The 24042-nt window shown below is 36.3% G+C and overlaps 1 protein-coding gene and 1 pseudogene across 1 annotated transcript in view; one reads left to right on the top strand and one right to left on the bottom strand.

Moving 5' to 3' along the window:
* Positions 1 to 24042, top strand: part of LOC105039836 (uncharacterized) — a 198508-nt gene that overhangs the window by 100292 nt on the left and 74174 nt on the right. The window lies entirely within an intron of this gene.
* On the bottom strand, positions 5193 to 9060 carry LOC105051619 (F-box/kelch-repeat protein At5g15710-like; annotated as a pseudogene).

The raw sequence follows: 24042 nt of genomic DNA, 5'->3' as shown, positions 1-24042 counted from the left end.
TAAATATAGGTCTCAATGAGCCCTTATAGTGGATGTTGGCGACAGTTGGCCCACTGTGGGAGTGCAGTGCGCATCAAGATAGGATCTATCGATCTTAATAGAGAAGAGTAGTCCTATGAGATTTGAAAGATAAAGTCCAAGAGTCTGTGGCTACATTAGTATGATTGATGGAAAAGAGTTTTCGTAGAAGTCACAACTGGGCTTGAACTAATCGAATTTATCATATGACTGATGCTGAGGTTTGATGATTTATCTATGATCTGCCATCTAGTCGGGACTCACGATAGAAGAACTGAAGCACACGTTAACTATACTTAGAGGTTCATTTCAGTTCTACTGGATTGCCACTACATACTGCTAGGTGTTACTGGTGGATTGTGAAAGCTCACTAGGATTATTCTGGATCGACAATCTTTGTTGAGTTAGAGTGAAATTGTTCTGACCCATTGAAAGGAGTTTCAATGATACTTTGATAGAAATCATTATATATCTCACTACCAGATAGAATTGAATCTATGTGGTCATACAACAAAGGGATTAGGTCTGAAATAAGTAATTGAGCTTATGAAGTGTCAATTGGATTTAAAGAAATCTATTGAATTTATGATAACCTTGCTAGCACATGGTTGGACCCAATTCCTCTTTTCATTAAGATTTTTTATTTGATAAGATAATTCTAACTTAATTACCTACTAATAACCTACATGAATTAGATTCATGAGACTCCAATTGTTGAGCGTCTAAGATTATGGATAATATAAATTAAGGGTGCAAGTTTCTAATTAATTTTTTTGATAGTTATTCTTGAGCACCACCTTAATTTGATCAAATTAGACGTGTCTTTTGATTAGAGGACCTTTAGTTCTCCTATGGACCGTCTCTTGGTGTGTTTTGGGGTATCTAATTATGGGTGCAAGGGCTCCAATTGTTGGCACCTAAAGGGTCTCCTAAAGTAAGTTGGATAACTTAAGTTAATAAGAAATCCAATGCAAGTAGGACTTGTATTATGTGATTGAATAAGATTCAATCCTTATGCCTATTTAAAGAGACCTCCCCTAAAGTCCCTAGAGGATTTAAACCAGCAGCCCCCACACCCATAGAAGGTCTCCACACCCTCTCTTCCTCCCTTTTTCTTTTCTCTCTTGGGTGTTCTACACGTCCCTTCTCTTGGGATGCGCGTCCCAAGGTATTCCACATCTAAGGTTGTTGGGTGCCTCTTTCTTGCTGGTTTCTAGCATCTTGTAGCAGTACATAGTAAGGAGAAACTCTAGAGAAGATGAGAAGAAGAAGATCAAAAAAAGAGATTAAGTATTGATCGCGATCCAGGCTTTGTTTAGATTCAGCAGGCTGAATTTTTGGAGAAAAAAATTCAAATTAAAGAGGACTATTCCAGGCTGATCCTGAGTGGATACTCGTAGAGGTCAGATACTTGTGTGGCTAAAAAAAAATCTCTTCTCTTTCAGATCAAGATTTGAAGAAAAAAATTATGAAACAGGTATATGATTTTATTATAATCTGAATTTCAGTATACATCAATTTCAACATATGAAATAGATCTACATGGTTTTATATTTTTATGCATGTATAATTCATATTAAAAGAGTTTTTAATTTTGTTCTCCACTGTGATATTTAGAAAATAAAATTTTGAAACACATATGCATGCACCAAATTTCAAATTCTAGCAGTCCCTCCATGTCTGCTGCCGCCTCGACCCCATCGGCCCCAACATCGTTGGCCCAACCCCACATCCCTCCATGCCCGCGATCGACCCAACCTTGCCAACCCCGACATCGCTAGCCCGACCCTGCGGCCTCGAGGATGCGTCCCTCCATGCCCGTGATCGCTCTGACCCCGCCGGCCCCAATGTCGCTAGCCTGACCCCCGTGGCCTCACCCTACCGCCCCCAGCCTGCAGCCCCACCCCACCGGCCTGACCCGATAGCCCAATCCCTGTGTCTTCATTTCCATGGCTGCATCCCGGAGCCACCGGTGCCCAGGCCCCATCGGCCTAACCCCACGGCACCTACCCCACTGCCCCTATCCCGTGGCCCCAATCCTATGGCCCCTGCCCCATCGGCCTGACCCAGTGGCCCTGTCCCCGCGCCCTTATCTCCACAGCCACGTTCTCGAGCCGACATCCCATCCCTAAGCTGTCTGCTTACTATTGTGAGTATTAGCGACGGCTAATGCTGTCACTAAAAGTTAATTTTTTTATTTAAATTATGTTAAGTATAATTAGATATTAAAAAATTAATTAATTAAATATTAATTTAATTAATTAGTTAAGTAATTAATTAATTAGAAGAGCAGGATTTGGGTCTCGGCAAGCAGAGTGCTCAGATTGAGGAAAAGTGTCGGACAGCATTACAAACACAGGGTCGATGCATGCCCTGCATGTTTGGGCCTCGAGTCCCAGCTGGTGTCTAAAACATCCAACCCCTGCACACCCTACTAACTCAAGTCGAGAAAAGGTGCCAATCAACATTGCATATTCAGCATTGCGAACATGGAGCCGGGGCGTGCCCCTGCACACTCGGGCCTCGGGTCCCAGCCGGGGTCTAAGACATCCTGCCCCCACATGCCCAGCTTGCTTAGGCCGAGGGAAGGTGCCGGTCAGCATTGCGAACATAGAGCCAGAGCATGCCCTGCATGCTCAGGCCTCAGGTCTTAATTGGTGTCCAAGGCATCCAGCCCTCACATGCCCTGCATGCTCAGGTCAATGGAAGGTGTCGGGCAGCATTGAAGAGTCTGATGAGTAGTGCTAAGTATATAATCCTTGAATCATTTTAATTATTTATCTTGCATCATTTTAAATCTTGCATTGTCATCCATAATTATATAATTAATTTGATGAATCTATTTATTTTTATTTTTAGAGATTATATATTATGACTTTCAGAGGCTGGATCCATACTAGTCGAGGACAGAGCTCTCGAGGATAGAGCGATTATGCGGCCAGCTCTCAGAGTTCTGCACCTTTCACACCAGACGATAAACTCTAACACTTTAGATATTCTTATTTATGTTATTTTATCCTTGGCTAAATAATATAACATTCTTTATATTAGATATTTTGCACTCATGTTCGAACGACAGGAGGTCACCAGTGACCCCATAGTTACACGCACCAGTGATCGGCTCCCAAATACAGAGCCGTGGTCGAGGATCCACTCGGCTCGCGGCACTTCTAATTCAGTCGGAGGATAGAGAGCTCATCCACGTTTAGAGCCACTTGTAAGTACTACAACTTTAATTAATATATTTAAAATTTAGCTATTTTAGAGTTAACATTTATTTTTTAAAATTAATTTTACAATATGTTTAGAGAGCCTAGAGTATTTTGTGTGGTTACTGACATCATCTGATGCTTGATGTCGGGATCGGTGAATGAGTTCTCTAGCTGGCCATCTAGAGCTCGTGATGCAGCCTGAGAGATATTTTGGATAAGTCAGAAATATTTAATTTTTAAATTCATGATATATTTGTATTCTACTTATTAATACATAATACACAACGAGTGAATTATAGAGAGGGAAGTGTATCTTATCTTGATTACCGATAACCAATGTGGAGAATCATGGCCCATGATGAGTCATGGGTAATGGATGATCAATGGCATTAAGTTGTATGCCATATTCTGCTATAATCATTGGGAGTTCTGTCGAAATCATCCAATATTTAAGGAACATAAGGTTGGCCCACGTTCTCCTTGTAACGGCTCAACGCTTTAGATTTTTTAAAGTCATCGGCTTGAGTTTGACCAAGAGATCGGAAGTAGTATAATATTGCCTTCGATAGTTGGCCGATGACTATGTCCAGAGATAAAGTCCAAGGAGCCCATAGTGACAAAGACTCTCTTACAGAAGAAGTAGGATATTCAAATTATGCACACAACCAAGGCCCATCTCGATGTAGAAAGAGCACGGTATCCAAATAATGCTTGTTGTCAAAGTCCTCAATGAAGAGAGAGCGGGACATTCAGATGATGCTTGCTATCGAAGTTCACCTCAAAATCTTGGTCATTGGCCGATGTATATGTCCGATAAGGAGTTTCAAGGATAAAGATCAAAATGGTATGACCACATAATGATATATATATATATATATATATATATATATATATATATATATATATATATATATATATATATATATATATATATATATATAGGTTGGTAGATGGCGAGTAATCAACACGTTATACCGCTGTATATGAACAGAAGAGTTTAAAGATGGAATGGTCCAAATATCTCTAGTCCTCCGATCGCAGGTCACTCGAAATTTCCTTGGCCCCGAAGTCATTGAACTTGCTTAGCAGACTGACCTGACAATCTTTATCCCTTTGACCGAGACTTTGGGATCAAATCCCACTACAAAAATCATATCAGTAAAATACGTTGGGGCATTCGCTAAGTGCACCAGAAGCTCAATAAAGCTAATTTGGCTAGTGGCGACTATACCGAACCACCACCCGCTTCTGGCATAGAAAAATACACCCATCAAGTGAACAAGAAAATTTTTAGGCCAACAATACTGAGTCAATACTTGACCGCTTGTCGTGTTTGACAATAATTCTCTCTAGTTATACCAATCCGCTCGTAACAAATTAGGAATGAGTTCTTACCGAAAAATAAAAACAAATTAGGAATCAGTTCATACCGAAAAATAAAAACAAATTAGAAATGAGTGTATTTTTCTATTAAAACAGAAAAAGTGCTATTGCTTATCAAAGTCAATTTTTAATTTTCACAATACTAGTATTGGAAGTAAAAAGTTAAAAGAGAAGAGTTAAAACCTATTTTTTTAAAGAAAATGACAGTAAGAATTTTTCACTTTGAGTTTTTTAGAAATAATAAAAATTATTTAAAAGGATAGAAGAAACATAACCAAATATATTTTGTTCATGGGATTCCGGATTTTTATTTTAAAAAAAGAACAAACAGGGCTTTAACGTCAGCTTGTCCCAATGGAATGATCTCATTCACTTTCGATATGCTTCTGGCTTTTTAATTAATAAGATGCTTGGAAGATCCAAGATTATACTCATCACCAGGAAGTGGCCATAGGCCGAACAGGATCCAATTAAGGTGGGATTTGAGGTCCACAAAAAATGGGCAGGTCTCCCACGCGCGCATTAGTGGCTTAAGGTATCTCTTCTTTTCTTGGCTTTCTTGGATTCAGAACCCTTCACTTAGAAGGTGATGGGACGCAAAGCATGGAAGTGGCTGGAGGCGCACCTCGGGAAAACTAAGAGTGAGAAAGAGAATAAAGTATCAAAAGAGGCAAAGTGGTCGCCTCTGACCCAGCTGCTGTTAATTACGAATGTTCTAACGCTTTCATCTAAGATTAAAACTAACATAGTGGTCAGAAGATGTCCGGACTTATTAATTTTATAAATATAAAAAAATAATTATTATAATAATAAATTTTAATATAAAATAAATTATAAATATAATAATTTAGTTTGTAATTTAATTAGAGTAAATAAAAAATAAATCAAATATTTAAAATAATAATTTAAATCAAAATAAATTGAAATAATGAAATTATTTAAAAATTAATAATTTATGATGTTTAGAATACAATAGGTCTCATCCTGCTGCGAAGCAAAAAGTATTTTACATGGCATAGTAATAGTTTTTCTAAAAATATATTAAAAAAATATATGACTGAAGATATATTTTAATATAATTTAATTATATAAAAAAAATATTAAATTTTTAGAGATTTTTAATTTCATCTTAAACTTTCTATTGGGTTGCTGTGACAGAATTGTCACAAAACAAAGCTTTGAAATCTTGAGAAGGAGGCTACATAAGCAGGTTATATGACATAACATGGCAACTCCATCATGACCGGCTAACGGAAATTATAATCAAGATCTAAATTGAATCAATTTGAAAGGTGAATGATCTAATTATACTAAATAAAAATTTAAGATGAAATTAAAATCCTCAAACCAATCTATATATATTTCCCATTCACAGTCCTCTTCTTTGATTACCCAACAAATAAATAATCAATTGTAGATCTCTTTATGGTTCATCTAGAAAATCCCATTGCAATTTCAATTTTCAGGGGAGATGCTCGTCTTTTTTAGGCATATATGATTTCTCCAAAGTGCAGAATTTTGTTTATACATGGGTGAAACCTATCCATTGCCAGCAAATCTCTTGACAATTAGATTCTTCATCTTGAATTAAACACCAAACTAAGGTTGTTTTAGGACATGGATGTTAAAATGCTGAATAAGTTCTTCTTCACAAGTCAGAAAAGAACAGTATTTATAATGAGCACACAATTTGGAAAGGAGCATGTTTACCGAAGCTTATTATGTTTTTTCAATGATTTCTACAAAATATGCATGCATGCATGTATATATAAATCATACTAATCAAAGCAAGATTTGCCATATTAATCAGTCTTGATGCATACCAACCATATCGTACAGTATCGAATCAAACACTCAATATGTCGAATCGGATATCATTTTGGGCATACCAACACAATAATACGATGGCACTGGTATGAGGTTAGGTATTTCTGTTTTTTCAAATCAGCATGTAAAGATTGGTATTTGCTAGGCATGTATTCATTGTTTCCATCCAGATTTGTAAGCTTGTTAAATGGATAACACTTGGGGGCTGCTTGGTTTTTAGACATCTAAGATATACTGGCACTAAACCCGATATGAAGCAAGTCTTATTGAAACACTTGTTCCGTTGTTTTTTATAGAACCTGTTTTAGAAAAACTGGCATGGCACAAAATCTGAAAAATGGGTGCGAAGAAAATTAGGTTTTTGTGTGGTTTTATAAAAACCTGCTCTTCGTAACAGCACGTTTTATAAATATCTGGTTTAGTAAACTTTAGTAACAATAATGTTCCAATGCTAAAGACTGCTCAATCAATTGTGCCAATGCCTTGATAAATCTCAAATCCAATTCATGAATAGCGGTTTTCAATTAATCATATCAAGAAAAATAAGTGATCAAAAAACGTTTTGCCTAAGAGAATCAAATATACCTCTTCAACTACCAAACCTATTTTAGAAAAACTGGCATGGCACAAAATCTGAAAAATGGGTTTGAAGAAAATTAGATTTTTGTGTGGTTTTATAAAAGCCTGCTTCACGTAACAGTATATTTTGTAACTATCTGATTTAGTAAGACCTATTGATTTTGTAAATGCAAAAAAATAGCCACCACAATAATAGGTTTCAACATAAAGTAAACTATAAACATAATAATTTAATTTGTAATTTAATTGGAGTAAACAAAAAAATAAATGAAATATTACAAGTAATAGTTTAGATCAAAATGAACTGGAACAGTGAAATTGTTTAGAAATTAGTAATTTATGGTATTTAGAATGTTGTAGGTATGGTGAATTATGGAGCATAATCTTAGGCTCTTAGCATATAATACTTTGTTTATGGTTGTTTAATTGCTCCCTTCAATTCTGCATTTCAAGTAACCTCACCCATAATAGATGCTGGTTAACACGGCATGTAGACCAAACAATTGAAAATATAATCACATGGAATATAGTACCACAAATTTTTCCTTTGCTCTTGTAAAATACTGCCTAAGTTCGAATAACTTGTGGCAAGGAAATCTAAATAATTTTCACCGAGTCCATCACTATCAGCAACTCATAATATATTTTTTGGATGTTGAATGCCTCAAACCAAAAAGAAAAAAAATCAAGTTTTTGCTAATCAAACTAAAGTTTAGATGAACATAAAATATCAAAAATATAAAACACGAATAAGAAATTAAGAAAATGATGAAACACAAAATAATCCTTCTATTTTTGTATGAACTCAAATAATTACAACCTGCTGAAGAACAAAAAAATTAATTCACAATATATATTACCCTTATCTTCTACGTGCCTTCCATTGGATCCTTTCAGCAAATCGATATGAGTTTCTATCGCATGCCTAAACTAAAACCTCCTCCGCCTAGGGATTACATGACACGACAGCAGCCACCACCACCTCATCGTAGAGAAATCAAACATCAACCTTGCCGGCAAATCAAACATCAACACAGTGGTATCTCGAGTGTTGGAGAAACAAACAACCCCCATTCGAGCTACCATCCAGAAATGATCGAGTCTATGACCTCCAAATATTCTGAAAAATCCATCAGGCATGAAACAGGGCAACCTCCATTCTTTCTTTGGCAAATCGAGCTCCCAAATCCCAACCCTAGCAATGCATCCCACTTCCTTCATGCCTCCAACCAAGAGCAATCTATCTTCAGAATCCAAGATATGGGAACAAACAACTTGTGGCATCGCCACATCTATGAGGTTCGAATTGTTGCCGATCGGATTGAAGGTCAATAGATGATCGGGCCCTTGGCTAAGGATGAATAGTAGGCCATCCAAGAACACGGCATTTTCGAGAATGACAAATAAGCTAGGAAACTAGCCCTTGACCTCCCATCGGCCGAAATGAGAGTCGAAGATCTGGGAGTAGATGCGATCACTGGTGCTGATGGTGATGATCTTGTAATGGGCCAAGGAGAATTCATCGATGGAGATCATGTGGCACCATTCTCGATTCCAGAGCCTCCGTGTCCTCTCCATCTCCAACAATTGAAAGAGGAGCTCCTCCAGCATCCCCCAGATCTCTGACGTCGCCTTCAGATTGCCCGATCCAGGGCCTCCACATCCTCTCCATCTCCGACAATTGAAAGAGGAGCTCCTCCAGCATCCCCCAGATCTCTGACATTGCCTCTGGATTGCCCAATCCATGGCTACCGAATCCTAGCTCTGTGTCTTGTGTCGGCTCACGATGCACGTGAGGAGAAGCTCCTCCAGTGTCCCCCAGATCTCCGACGTTGCCTTGATGCCGCAGCCTATCACCGCTTCCTAGCTCCGTGTCCCCTGCTGGCTCATGGTGCATGTGAGGAGAAGCTCCTCCAGCATCCCCCAGATCTCCGACATCGCCTTGGTGTCACAGCCCATCACCGCTACAAAAACCCGAGCCTTAGCCCTAGCCTCCCACCCAATCGAGACTCCCAAAAATAGGAAAAAGAAGGGAAATACCCAACACAAAACCCCAGCCATCACCTAAGCTTCCCTTACGGCCACTTCAAGCCTCCCACCTGATTGAGACTCCTCAATTGCCATATGGTACATAGAAAAAGTACTTTAAAATTATACGTGTCAACATAAAATACCACCTCTAAACCCATGTATTTACTATTATTATATAGATATTATATTTTCTTGAAAAGGTGGCATATATTGTTTGAAACCTCTTTCCTTTTGTATACTTACCTTTTTTTTTTGATAAAAGTGTATATGTACTTAGATCGATAGCAGTGGCATCCAAAAGTGGGCAGACTTATATTGTCTTTTGCATTTATTAGAAGACCTAGAGGTTGAAAAATAATCACTAGATATTTTTTAATATTATTTTTAAAATAATTATTTTTTAAAATATTGTTAAATCAAATTTATTTGTGAATTTACGGCAGTGGGGATGCCAAATATAAAAGCATGAGTTCAACCCATGATTTCACTGCCAATTCGGTACTACTAAGTCAGATCAAAGAAATCGTGGGTTCAACTCATAATTTCTATCTTGTTCTCTCCATGGTGGTCCCCCATACAAACCACTCCTCCGACCGCCCCCGAATTTCCTCTTCTTCATTCAATTCCCTCGATTTCCATTGATCGTCGAATTGCCCCCTTACTCCCTCTGGCCCCCTTGCTTCCCTGCTCCCCAAGTGTTCGACCAAACCCTCCCCTGCTCTCCACTTGCTCTCCACTTGTCTGACCAGCCCCTCATCCCCATGCTTCCCACTACACTCCGTCTGACCCCTATCCAGCCCCCCCACTCCCCACTCCTCGGATGAGTCTTGGTGCTTCCCGTTTGACCGGCCATTTTACTCCATGTTTCTCCCATCAACCCCCTTCTTCCCCACTATAAGTGTCTTGAATTTATTTTGATTAATTTCTTTTCAATCTTCTACCATGTAATGAGTTTTTTATCTAATTTCAAAATTAGTTTTTTTAGTTGCACAAAAATTGGATTCTATAGGCTAGGTATCATAAATTGATATTGAGTAAACTATTGTCTCCATAGTACTAAACTAATGGTAGGAAGATTAGTGGTGGGAAGAGCTGGATTTGATTAGAATTGAGACGAAGAGATGTGAGGGTATGTTATTCTATTTCCTTTTTGATCCAAGGATGAAGATCTAATCGAGAATTTTTTTCAAATCTACATACTCTAGAGGGCTTTACCACTGCCTAGCTTTTCACGTTTTGTCTCACTAACTCAATGTAGCCATTGTCCAATCAGACTTTTAATGCTTTAATGGACTAATTTGCTGGTTGGATTAGTCTAATTTGGGAGGAGATGGAAGGAGATCTACAACTTAATATCTGAAGACAAATCATTGTCACCACTGCCTAGCTTTTCACGTTTTGTCTCACTAACTCAATGTAGCCATTGTCCAATCAGACTTTTAATGCTTTAATGGACTAATTTGCTGGTTGGATTAGTCTAATTTGGGAGGAGATGGAAGGAGATCTACAACTTAATATTCTGAAGACAAATCATTGTCATCAATGGAACTCATCAAGAAATCAAGATGATTCATTTGTTAATCATATGTTGATCAATAGAAGCATACTGAATTTTGTTTGATACACCGGTTCCCACGAGAATCTGTTGGCTTATTAGAGACACTTATTCTAGACTTAAGGCATGTTGAAACTTGTCACCAGTGGGAGTCTCTTATACATACTAACCTTTCAAGTTCCAACCGATAATGCTGGAACATATAATAGGGACTTGGAAGCCTAGGTTAGGTATCAAAATAGATTACATTTGTGCTTTACTCTATGAGTGTTTCACATACCACATAGAGATATTTGCAAATATTGTGTATAACACCTTCCCTTATCCTTATTTACAAATTGACCTAAATAAAGTTATTTTTAAGATATTAGGAAATAGTCATTAGAACCATCATTTCATGGACCATCTTCATGTATGGATGCACGAGCTTGTGAGACTTGAGGAGAAGTTGGCGAGCTTATGTATGACAAAACTATGCATAACACTTCTTACAAAAGCATGCAAGCCTATGTACCTTACTTGCACAATATAATTAGAGTAGGTTTCATACCTAGAGTTTTTGAGAGACTACCTCAATTCCATATTGATCCATTATTAACTAAAGAATTAATTTACCTCATCTTCTAATGCACACCATAGTAGGAGGCAAATGCATGTCCAATGGGATATATAACATCTTATAGATTGTCTTATGTAACTTGTTTATTTAGTTAAGCATACCTACTTATATTTTGATTTTCTTAAGTATTTGTAGTAGTGGATTTATTTAATATTTGAATAGTGATTTTGTGCTAAGCATGCTACAGTTACTTTATTTGTTGTATATGTTGTGAAATATAGGAAAAACTGTCATGGCCTTATACTATATTAATGGTTTTATGATTAATGGGCTATATGGCATAGAGTACAATGGATGTCCTTAAAAGATAATTAGAACTAAATATGAAATAAATTTGAGGAGTTGGAGGATAAGTTAGACAAAGTTTTCCATGTAGATAGAAGAAAGAATAGAATAATGGTAATCTATAGATATCTACAAATTGTGCAGCCAACAGTATTAAAATATGAATCTGTTTTGACTGCTGAAGATGAAGATATTGAGATAATCTTGTCAAGTGTTAGTTTGCATCTATATTTATCTAATGTAGAGTTGTACCTAGATGTGCAACCCATTGAAGACATCAGACTTGTTCCTGATTAGGATGATTATGAAGTAGCTGATCAGGATATATGAATGACAAGTTAGGACAGCAAATAGATTGGAGCCTCTAGTCCATACATGGTCGATAATGTTCTAGTGAGTACTAGTTCGAGATATACAAAAGACCAGTTCCATACAGTAGATAGTGATATACTAGGTATTATTATCAGACAAGCTTCAATTTATACAATTGTTGATGATATGGTTCATATAGATAATCAGCTTTTTGAGGAAGATGATTTATCAAGTGAAGATGATATGGATGATGATGCTTAGCAAGCCGGTACATCACATGATATAAAGTGCCACCTATTGTAGGGCATCCAAATTTTCTAGTGTTTGAAGCTCCTTATAGGACATTCAAGATGATTGATTGGATGGCTGCTAATATATCAATGTATTTTGCATTACAAGCATAGTGTAGCACCTGAGAAAGAGGTGAAGAGTTGTATAAAAGGCTCCATTGGTGTAGTTATAAAGAATAGATTCAACTATACACCCAATTATAAAAAGTTAATTATGGGAGGTGAAGCAAAAAAGCAATGGCCTTGACATTTGGAGATTGGGATAAGTCATATGACTTGTTGCCAAAGTGGTTGTGTGCTGTAGAGAAATTTAACCCCGACTCTTGGATGAAATTTATTAGTACTCCTACTAATTACCCAGCATGTTGCATTTGATTATGCTTTCCAAACTTTTATGCCATCGATTAAAGGCTTCAAATACGATAGACTAGTAATCAATATTGATGCCACATTCTTGTACAAAAAGTACCAAGAGAAGTTGATGATTGCAACTACTGTGGATAGAAACAATCAATTTTTTTCATTTATATTTGCTATAGTAGATGAAGAGTCTACTGATACATGGGGCTAGTTCTTAGCTTACCTAAGATGTTTTGTTACATCATGCCAGAATATCTGTTTGATTTTATATTGACATGCAGATATATTATCCCCTGTAGAAAATAAGTATCTTAGGTGCCAACCACCCAATGCATATCTTGTATATTACCAGTGTCATGTAGCGAGCAACTTCAATATAAGATTTTGAGATTTAAGACTGACAGATTTGGTGAAAAGAACGAGCATACAAACACAAGTCATGAAGTTCAATAATAAGTACATAAGAAAGATTGAAAAAGTGAACTTGGAAGCTATTCGTGGTCAAAAGAAATGTCTATAGATAAATAGTCCCTTACACATGATGGTGGCCAAAGATTTGAAATGGTGACTACTAATTTATCTGAATATTTTAATGGAGTATTAAAAAAGTCACTACAAGAAAGTAGAATAGTGACGGCAAATCTGTTGTCGCTAATAGCTATTTTTATCGATAACTTATTACGATGAAAATCAGACTCATCGTAATAAGTGTGAAGACTTATTAGCGACAATATTAGCAACGGGATGCCATCGCTATTAAGTTTATTATTATTAACGATGGCAGTAGCGATGGCATTAGCGATGCAACTTAGCCGTCGCTAATAATATGCCCTAAAACCCCCCAGATCCCCAACTGGCTCAGTTCTATTGGCGGCCGCCTCCCCACTACCCCCTGCCTCCAGTCCCCCTTCTCCCTCGCCACACCGCTGGAGCCCCCGACCTCCTCCCCCAACCCCCGTGCCATCGGATCTGAGGCACCACCATCTCCACCTCGGATTCGGTATCCCCTTGCCAGATTGCATGTTCTCGAGCCCTTCCCTTGTTGGATCGCCCTCCCCTTATTGGATCGGGGCCCCTATTACCTCCCCCTTCAACGAACTGCCCCTCTTCTTGCCGAATCAGCCCCCCCACCGCCTCCCCCTTCTCCCCCCGCCCCTTCCCTTGCTGAGCCAAACTCGCGTGCCTGCCTCTCTCCTTCGGAGCACCCAGTCACTAGAGCGACACCCTGTCGGACCTGCGCCACCACTACTTGGTGAGTTTTAGCAACGACAATGGAGCCATCGCCATTGCCACACCCCATTCCCATTTTTTTAAAATTTAAATATTTAAAATTAGATTTATCTGATTATTTTAAATTAATAATATTTGAATTTAAATATTATTAATATTTAAATTAATAATATTATTAATTTAAATAATATTATTAATAATATTTATTAATATTATTAATTTAAATAATATTAATAATAATATTATTAAAATTAATAATATTATTTAAATTAATATTATTCTTGAAAGGTGAAATCACTTTAGAAAGCTCTCCGATGAGAGTAGTCCTAGTGCCTTCGATGGTAGGGGTTCGAGGTCGGACCAACGTCAGATCGGCTCTGGCCCACTCATTTACTTCGACAGTGGTTAGAGCAGCTTGATAATTAGATTCTAGGCCTTAGGTTTGGTCCAAAGTTTGAAAAATTTTTTCGAACTAGACTTAAGGAGGGGTGTAGCCCGATCTAGCTCGATCCGTTTTCAGTCCTATTTGTAATGCTGCTTGATACTTTGAAACCTCTAGGATAAAATTTACCTGGATGCTATGATGGTGTGCTCGCGTGGCCTAATCATCTGGCATGCCCCAAGTCTGTATGTGTAGGACGTGCATCCCGACCATCTTCATCTATAATGATGCTATGTACTTTTGAACCCACTAATTTTAAAATTTTAAAAATATTATATTGCATGTAACCATAGATCCATATTTTGATTAATATTCATAATCTACGATATCCATATATTTATATATTTTTATACGGATGGAAGAATTATGTACATTGATCAATTGACTATCTAGTTTGGATGGTTTGAGAATTATAATTAATTTTATAGATAATTACAGTAATTAAATAGTATGTTGAGGGTTTGAGAGAAATTTGGATAGTATTTTTTTTTAGTTCTCCTCATACATCTTCAGCTGTGTGGGGAGAACTAAGAAGAAATACTATCGAAATTTTTTTCGACCCCTATTGTGTATCATTTGATTAATGTAATTGACCTACAGAATTAATATAATTTTTGAATAGGATAGGATCTTCTATACCTATTAGTTGATGATAGGATGCATTTATTATGTAAGCCATTTTAAATGATAAAATAATTAATAAGTACTTTATCTTGTATTTGTATATATAGAATCCTTGGATAGTGTGCCATAGACTTAGTTGGATGGACCATCGAGTAGTCGATGAGGTGATTTTTACTGAATATAAGGAGGGTGTCAAGTACTTCTGTGATTATACTTTTGAGAATGCGACACTTTTAGTTCAAGGACGGGCTTGTTGTTCTTGTAAGAGATGTGTCAATAAAGAAATGCTTGATAGAAATATAATAATTGCCCATTTATATATGATTAGATTTATGCCAAACTACAAATATTGGTACCTGCATGGGGAGACGTAGAAGATAATTGTAAGGGTTAGAAGTCAGCAAGATAGAGATAGAGATAGAATGGTAGACATGGTTATGGATGCGACTGATCCTGAATTTAACTGAAGGACGATCCAGAAACTGATAGCGGTGATTTCTATCGTATGCTGAAAGATACTGATGAACCACTATGGTCAGGATGTGAAATACATACTGTATTATCAGTTGTGTCAGAGTTGTTGAACTTGAAGGTCGAGTTTAATATGACAGTCAATTATTATGATAGGATGATAGTAATAATAAAGAAAATACTACCGAAGGATGAGAAGCTTGTTGGAGCTTCTATGCTTCAAAAAAAATAATGAAAAGATTAGGCATGCGATATGAGAGGATAGAAGCATGCCATAATAATTGCATACTTTTCTACAAAGAGGACCAACTGAAGAGCTCATGTGACGTATGCGGTGAAAGCCGATTTTAGCTAACGCAAGAGGATAGAAAACAGAAGGATATACTATATAAGATTTTTCGATACCTTTTCCTCACTCCTAAGCTTCGAAAGCTCTACTTGTCTAAGAGTACTGTTGGACAAATGAGATAGCACAAAGAAGGGATTCACAAGTACATCGATATGATGAATTATCCATCGAACAGTGAGGTATGGAAGAAATTTAATGCTTGCCACCTTTTATTTGCTCAAAAATCATGCAATATCCAACTGAATCTGTCTACAGATGGGTTTACACCATTTAGTCATACAGCGGCCCTATATTCATGTTGGTCAGTCTTTATTACTCCATATAATCTACCATCTGGGATGTGCACGAAAGAACATAACATCTTTCTTACATTAGTCATTCTTGGATCATGATACTTTGGTAGAAGCATTGATGTATATCTAAGGCCTCTTGTTGATGAGCTAAAATTCTTATGGTTCGACGGCACACATATTTAATATATTGAAGAAGCAAAATTTTGTAATGAAGACTGGATTGATGTGGATCATTAATGATTTTTTTGCTTATGAGATGTTGTCAGAATGGAGCTCTCATGGAAAGCTAGCATGTCCCTATTGCATGGAGAATACAAAATCATTTCAACTGGAGCATGGTCATAAGCCCCGCTGGTTCAATTGTCATCATCAATTTCTCTCTGAGCATCATCTTTTTTGAAAGTAGCGGGATAGTTTCAGGAGAAATAAGATAGAGAAGGATCGTGCACCCCCGCACCTTAATAGTATGAAAGTATTTCAGAGGATATCTCAAATGGATGAAGTTCAGTTTGGCATACTATTTGACAAGCAGAAACTCGAGGGTTTGGTAGAACTCACAACTAGGTGAAGCGCAGCATCTTTTGAAAACTGGCATACTGGTCCATCAATTTGATTCATCATAATCTTGACGTCATACACATTAAGAAGAATATATTTGATAATATTTTCTACACTATTATAGATGTCAAAGATAAGATGAAGGATAATCCCAAGACTCGAGTAGATATAAAGAATATATACAAGTGTCCTTTATTAGAGCTGGTTGATGTGTCACTTGAGAAATTTCTGAAGTTGAAAGTATTTTACACCTTAACAAGGGAGCAATTGAAGGATGTATATAAATGATGTAAAAATCTTAAATTCTCAGATGGTTATGCAAGTAATCTAGCTCGGCATGTCAATATCAAAGATTATAGATTCTATGGGCTAAAGAGCCATGACTGCCATATCTTCATGCAATGATTACTTCTATTGGCTTGGCGTGATCTCCTTTCTAACTTCATATGGAGTTCTTTGATCGAGCTTAATCTTTTCTTTAGAGATATTTGTACTATCGAACTATCCGATGACTACATCTCCAATCTTGAGGCTAGAAGTGTAGAGACCATATATAAGTTAAAGAAAATATTTTTTCCTAGCTTCTTTGACTCCATGGAGCACCTCATGATTCATCTGACGCATGAAGCTAGGGTGAGGGGACCACTGCAGTACAGGTGGATGTATCTATTTGAAAGATATATGTATAGTCTCAAGAAAAAAGTAAAAAATAAGGCTAGAGTTGAAGGTCTATCATAGAGGCTTACATAATAGAAAAAAATTTAAATTTGAGCTGACACTATTTTAATTCTAGTGTGCCGACAAAGCTGACTCAAGTGGATCGAAATGATGGTGGTGGTGAGGGATCAAAGCTGGAGATATCAATATTTGCCTATCCCACTTGTGAATTTGGATACGAGGTTTCTCAGCTTTTAACTAATACTGAATTACGACAAGCAGAGGCATATATTATGCTAAACTGCGAGGAGGTCGACACATATGTTAAGTGTCCATCACAATTCCAACTATTCAACCACTTATTACAGTATACTTATCTTATGCATATTTAGACAATATGATGGGATACTGAGATGGGACAACCCAAGGATAAGTAAGGAAGAAATTTTTGCACAGTGCTCATAGAACTTTACAGATTGGTTTCACAAATTGGTAAGCACTATTGTCATTTCATATGTTTTAATTTTTTCTAATTTATTTTTTTTATAATATGCAGGTCATGGGCGAATCCATATCTAAGAAGCTAAGACCATTGGGTTTGGGCCAACAAAATATGTTACATGTTATAATGGCTATAACGTAAATGATTTCAAATTTCACATCCAGCAATATGGATATCATAAGAGCACAATGAATAGCGGTGTGTGTATAAAAGGAAGCTGGTGGGAAGAGACGAAGAGTGATTACTATGGAATCCTCGAAGAAGTGATCAAGTTAACCTATCTTGGAGATAATAGTGTCATTCTATTTAAGTGCCAATGGTTTGATAACAAGCATGGTATGAAGGTTGATCTATGGCACGGGCTTATTGAAATCAAACAGGAATTAAAAGCATATGTCAACGAGCCATTTGTACTAGCTCAACAAGTTTTTTAAGTTTATTATACCCCTTTCCCATAAAGAAAGAGAGGAAGAAAAGAATGATGGATTGTATGCAAAATTAAATCTCGAGCCATTCATTACGTGCTTGAAGAAGGAGAAGAGCTCCATTTATCAGAATACTTTCAAGAGGATGAAAGATCTAAAGTTCATCAGTCTTGTATAGATGCAAAGTTAGATACTAGCTTAAGATTTTCTCCTACATGATGGCCAACATGAAGAGGTACATCATTCTAAGTTTGTTTTAAAAAGAAATCCTATCCAAGAAGGGGAAGAAGAGGAAGAAGATGAAGAAGTGAAAGAAGAAGAAGAATCAGATGAAGAATCCGAAGGATACCAAATATCTGAAGAGGCTGATGAGTAGTGCTCCTCGCTTGCTATGAACTTTTGGACCTCTGACTCTCTGTACTTCACCTCGAGCGAAGCACTCTTGTGCCTCTCCTCACAAAGCTTCTACTCTAGCACGGAGACTCTTCTTCAAAGCCCCACCTCTCCTTTCTTGGATTTCTTTTCCAAGTCCAAGCACCTCTTAGCGATGGCCTCCACCTAGGTATCCAAGCTCTTATATCTCGCATCCGAAATGCCACCTTCGGTTGATCTCATTCTTTCGATCTCGACCTTAAGAGATTTCTCTCGTGAACTCAGAATCATCGTGACCTTTTGGTATCATTTTATTTCTTGCATTACCTTGAATCATTTTAAATACTTATCTTGCATTATTTTAAATCTTACATTACCATCCATATTTGCATAATTAATCTGTGAATCTATTTATTTTTATCTTCAGATATTATAGATCATATCTTCCAAAGGCTAGAGCTATCACAACTGAGGAGAGAGCTCTCATACAGCCAACTGCATGGTTCTGCACCACATATATTACGTGATAAACTTTAATACTTTAGATATTCTTTTTTATATTATTTTATCTTTTATTATCTAATATAACATTCTTTATGATATCTTGATACTTTCAGATTTGGATGACATGGATTTATCAGTGATCCCACAGTCACACGGAGTAGTGCTTGGCTCTCATAGCACTTCCAAATTGATCGGAGGATAGAGAGCTCATCTATATTCAAAGCTATTTGTAAGTACTATATCTTCACTGAATATGTTTAAAATTTAGCTATTTTAGAGTCTAATATTTGTTATTCAAAATTAATTTTACAGTACATTTAGAGAGCTTGGGGTGCCTCGTGTGGTTACCAGGATCATCCAATGACGGATGCCGGAGTCGATGATCGAGTTCTCCAGTTGATCATCGGAGGCTTGTGATGCAGCCTTGGAGATGTTTCTGGTAAGTTAAAGGTATTTAATTTTTAAATTCATGATAGATTTGTATTCTATTTATTAATATACGTTTGCTTCTACTTATAGAAGTACTATCGATTCGAGACTCCTCAGGATGAGGAGGCTGGCCGTCGAATCTTTGAGGAAGTAGCCACATATAGGCTCCAGGATGGCCTGTACAGCCTTAGGCAGTCCATCATAGAGCACTCTAGTTCTGAGTTACCATCGAACTGAAAGTCTTACACAGATCACTGGATGCGGATGGATATATGGGAGGCCCTCTATGATCGATGGAGCACTGAGGAGTACTCTGGTAGGCGGTAGAGGGCACGATAGAATTGGACCACCCAGTAGGATCTGATCAAGCACACCGATGGCTCCGTTGGCATACATATTGTGGCTGATAGATTGATAAAAATTTTATACTTAAATTAATTTTATATTGAATTAATCATATATATATCTTAATTAATTTAATTTTATTATTTATTTATTATAGACACGACAGCTGGATCGTGCACCTGGGCAACTACAGATATAGGAGACCACACATCAGTCTAGAAGGATTTGTGATTACTTAGATCCTAAATCTCGACAAATCATGGTAACAACTTAAAATATTATTTATTAAGTTTTTATATATATTGATATATATAGACTAATAAAATTTTAAACTGTATAGACGGATTACATGGAGTATCTCATATCGCAGCATAGTGAGGACCCATCCTCTCAGCCCCTCCTTGACCTCGAGAGATATCTTAGGGCCACTAGAGGGATGAGTAAGAGCCAGATCATAGGATTCAGTCATAACTTCGACCCTCCAGTAGCTCAATACTCTTCGATGTCCTCCTCTCAGATCTCAACGATCCGAATGTGGGGTAATACTCATGTAGAGGAGATCGTGCAGAGACTTTAGAGCTGGCCAGTGACCTCAGAGCTTCCAAGATGCTGTCTATGATACGGTCATTGAGATTCTTCAAAATCTGCATATACGCAATCAGCTGGACTCATTGTCACAGCCCTCACAGTAGAAAGTCTATTAATATTTTTTTTACTTATTTTAAATTTTTATATTTAAAAATTTTATATGTTTAGGCTTGAGTCTGGAAAGGAGACCTAGAGGGTAAAAATTCAATCTAATCATCTAATCAATGGGTCGAAAGTGTCTATAGTCCGTATCATCGAATGGAACGTATAGGAATAATTTATTCGAAAATTATAGTATATCAAAATATACACCTCCATATCGATATATATACTTTCATATCAAAACTTATTAATAATATTTTATTTTTTTTATTACAGGATGTTGGGACATTCGGTTTTTATCCATCAACTATTGGAGAGGACATACAGGAGTAGGAGGAAGATGAGAAGGATGACGAGGAGGATCTCATATGATTTTTTTTTATATGTATGTAATTTTGATACTTATAAAGCAGTATAAATTTATAAAATTATATAATTTATATTTTAATATAATATAATTAATTTTATATTTATGATTGTGATAAATAATTATTATTTTATTTATAACATATTTTAGAAAATATAATTACTTATTACTGTGATTAAAATAGGTTTTAAAATTTTAATTATAAATTTTTTTAAAAAAATAAAAAATTATTAGAGATAGTATTAGCAATGTTAATTATGTCGGTAAAGACTATTACCTACGACATTAGCATCGGCAATGTCATCACTAATAGTTTTAAAATTTTAATTTAAAAAATTAGAATAAAAAAATATTAGTGATGATTTTACTATTGCTAATACCATCGCTAATTACACATATTAGCAATAGACTTATTACCGTCGCTAATAATAATAATTAGGGATGACCTTATTTTCAATGAACTTTTAGCAACGAAAGTCCGTCGCTAATATTATTAGCGATGGGGATTGGGTTATTAGCGATGGCTACTCACTTCCTGCTAGTAACTTCATTAGAAAAATTGATATTCTTCCAATTTATATCATATTTTGATAGTCGACGTGCCCATACAGAGGATGCATTAAATAGGGGTGAAAGATTTATCTCTTTGGCTATAACTCATATGATTGCCAATCAATTGAAAGCTACATCCTATAATGTTACAAGATTTGATGGGGCAAGTAGGGTGTTTCAAGCAAATGGCGTTCCATGAGCCTTATATGAACAAAGGCAACAATGCTCAGGTGAAATGTATAGTAATGGAAAACTTCTTTTTATGATCATGTTATTATTTGTAATAAATAAATAAATTTAATTTTTAAGAATATAGGATGCATATAGTGTGGTTATTGGAGCGTATGAGTATGTTTCAAAAATGATAGTGCTATCATTTGCAATGTCCACATATGACGACTGCTTGTATTTATGTCTCAATTCATTTCTAAAGATACATTAATCGGTGGTATATTCTAAAGGAGTACCATCACAATTATAATCATCAATTTCAATCAATTCCACATGTAGAGTATTAGTTGCAACCAATAAATGACATGTTGATAGCATCACAAAAAGAATGATTGCAATAGAAGAGAAGACCATGATCTTCAAGACTTAGGAATGAAATGGATTGGATGGAAGTTGGCAACAGACCTTGGTGTCGAATTTGTGGAGAAGGGCATGACAGACAGACATGTCCAAGAAATAAAGAGTGAACCATTTGTTGGAATCTAATAAAACTTTGTATGTTGTGTTTTGTTGAAATCTAATGAACTTTTGTATTTAATGTTGTGTTTTGCTGAAATCTAATAAACTTTTGTTCCATTCTATTTATGATAAATGGTTGGTTTCTGTGATTTAGTACTAATTTATTGCCAATTATTTGTCATATAATACATCATTAAAGATTCTGCAAGTTTTGAAAGTTTGTGTAGGTTTGCTTACGAATAAACTATACTCATTTCTTTTATTCTTAATATCTGCAGCATATTGTATACATGAAGCCAAGTCCACTAGATCGCTCTGTACTCTATAGGCAGGCTATTCATCGGTCATCAGCTATTTGGGATGGTCAAATATATATTTATATTATTATGATAATATGAATAAATTATTTATATTAATTTAATTTTGACCTATTGATTTTTTATTTTTTTGGTATCGACAGGAGTCCAACTTTCTTACTTATCGATGAAGGGAGCTTGCCTTGTATCAATCGACACCGCTTAATACACGCAAAGTGTCATATCTACGGCAAGCCAGATTTTTGTGGTCTAAGCCGTGTTGGTTTCATCCATCTAGATTGACACTTGATTATTGTATTTGCAGAGTGGTGGCATCCAAAGACTCATACATTTTACTTGTTGCATGGCGTGCATACTATCATGTTGGAGGATGTCAACATCCAATTGGGTTTACCAGTTGATGGCCTTCTAGTTATTGTTAGTATATGATAGGATTGGCAACATGTTTTCTTAGAGTTGTTAGGTGTTGTCTCATCTCTTGGTAAACTCAAAGATTTGCGATTGAGTATGGTATGGCTAGGAGAGCAGTTCAGTGAGCTATCTCCTGAGCAGATGATACAGCCGTACAGTGTTATGCTAGGATATATATTTTGCAGGTAATGGGAGGATGTCCATTGATAGATAAATTAAATAACCTGATACATATCATGTTTTGCCCATTACTTGAGCATTCTGAGTCCGTGGGATTCTATAGTTAGGATAGTACAGGTCTAGCTTGGTTTTACAGAGAACTTGGTAGGACAAATAGAAAAAATGCATATGATATTATGGGACCATTGATTTTACTCCAAATATGGGCATGGGATAGGTTTTCATTTATAGCTCCCCATAGATTAGGTCGGCCTATTGTAGATTCTATTATGGATTTGGTTGATAGAGATGCATTGCCAAATGATCCATTAGCCATAAGGTAAGTAATGAAAATTGAATAGTAATTTTATTATCTAATCAATTCTAAATCATATGCAACTCACTTATCCTTTTCCATGTGCAAGCGGAGAGATGCTTTCTCAACGACACAAGTTTCCACCCATATTCTAATGACATATCAGTATGACCTCGATCATCTAAAAGCTAAGCATATATAATTATAATTAATTTACATATATTATAATTACATTTACAATGACTTTGTTTTAAATACTTACATTTCATCATGTTAATTAAAAGATGATTTGGCAGTCGTATACTCCTCCGATCCTAACAGAGCTACCAGATTATTGCTTTCATGGATAGGATATATGACGAAGTCAGATGCCATTTTTATGTTTTCATATCATAGAGTGGCATTACACTGATAGAGTGATGCACCAGTTTGGGATCCGATAGCCGATTTCATTCAATTGTGACACGAATTTTAGATTGCATTAGATCGACCTTAGAGGATGAGTAGATCATTATTAGAGCATCACTCATCAGTATTTTGTTGAGCTATGGAAGAGTCGATGAGATCATGTTATGAATGGTCCACCAATTGACGGTATCATGGACTTTTATGACCACTACACGTAGTAGTATTGTCACATCACTCATCAATTTATTTATCATACTGATGCAATGTTTGACTATCTGATAAGAGTTTAATTTTATTTCCTTACTCTTCTTCATATTTATTATTATTGTTCGTACTACTCATTACGTGCTTATTTATATTAGAGTAACGGTCTGGCTAGGATTTATGATCTTACTCATTCAGACTTTGTATCCACATCTAGCCATGTCATTTAGGAGATTTGCACTTCAGTCCTCCATGC

The sequence above is a fragment of the Elaeis guineensis genome, chromosome 9 (genome assembly GCF_000442705.2).
Source record: "Elaeis guineensis isolate ETL-2024a chromosome 9, EG11, whole genome shotgun sequence".
NCBI lineage: Eukaryota > Viridiplantae > Streptophyta > Magnoliopsida > Arecales > Arecaceae > Elaeis > Elaeis guineensis.
The sequence above is the reverse complement of the archived record's forward strand: the minus strand, read 5'-3'. Positions and strand labels throughout refer to the sequence as shown.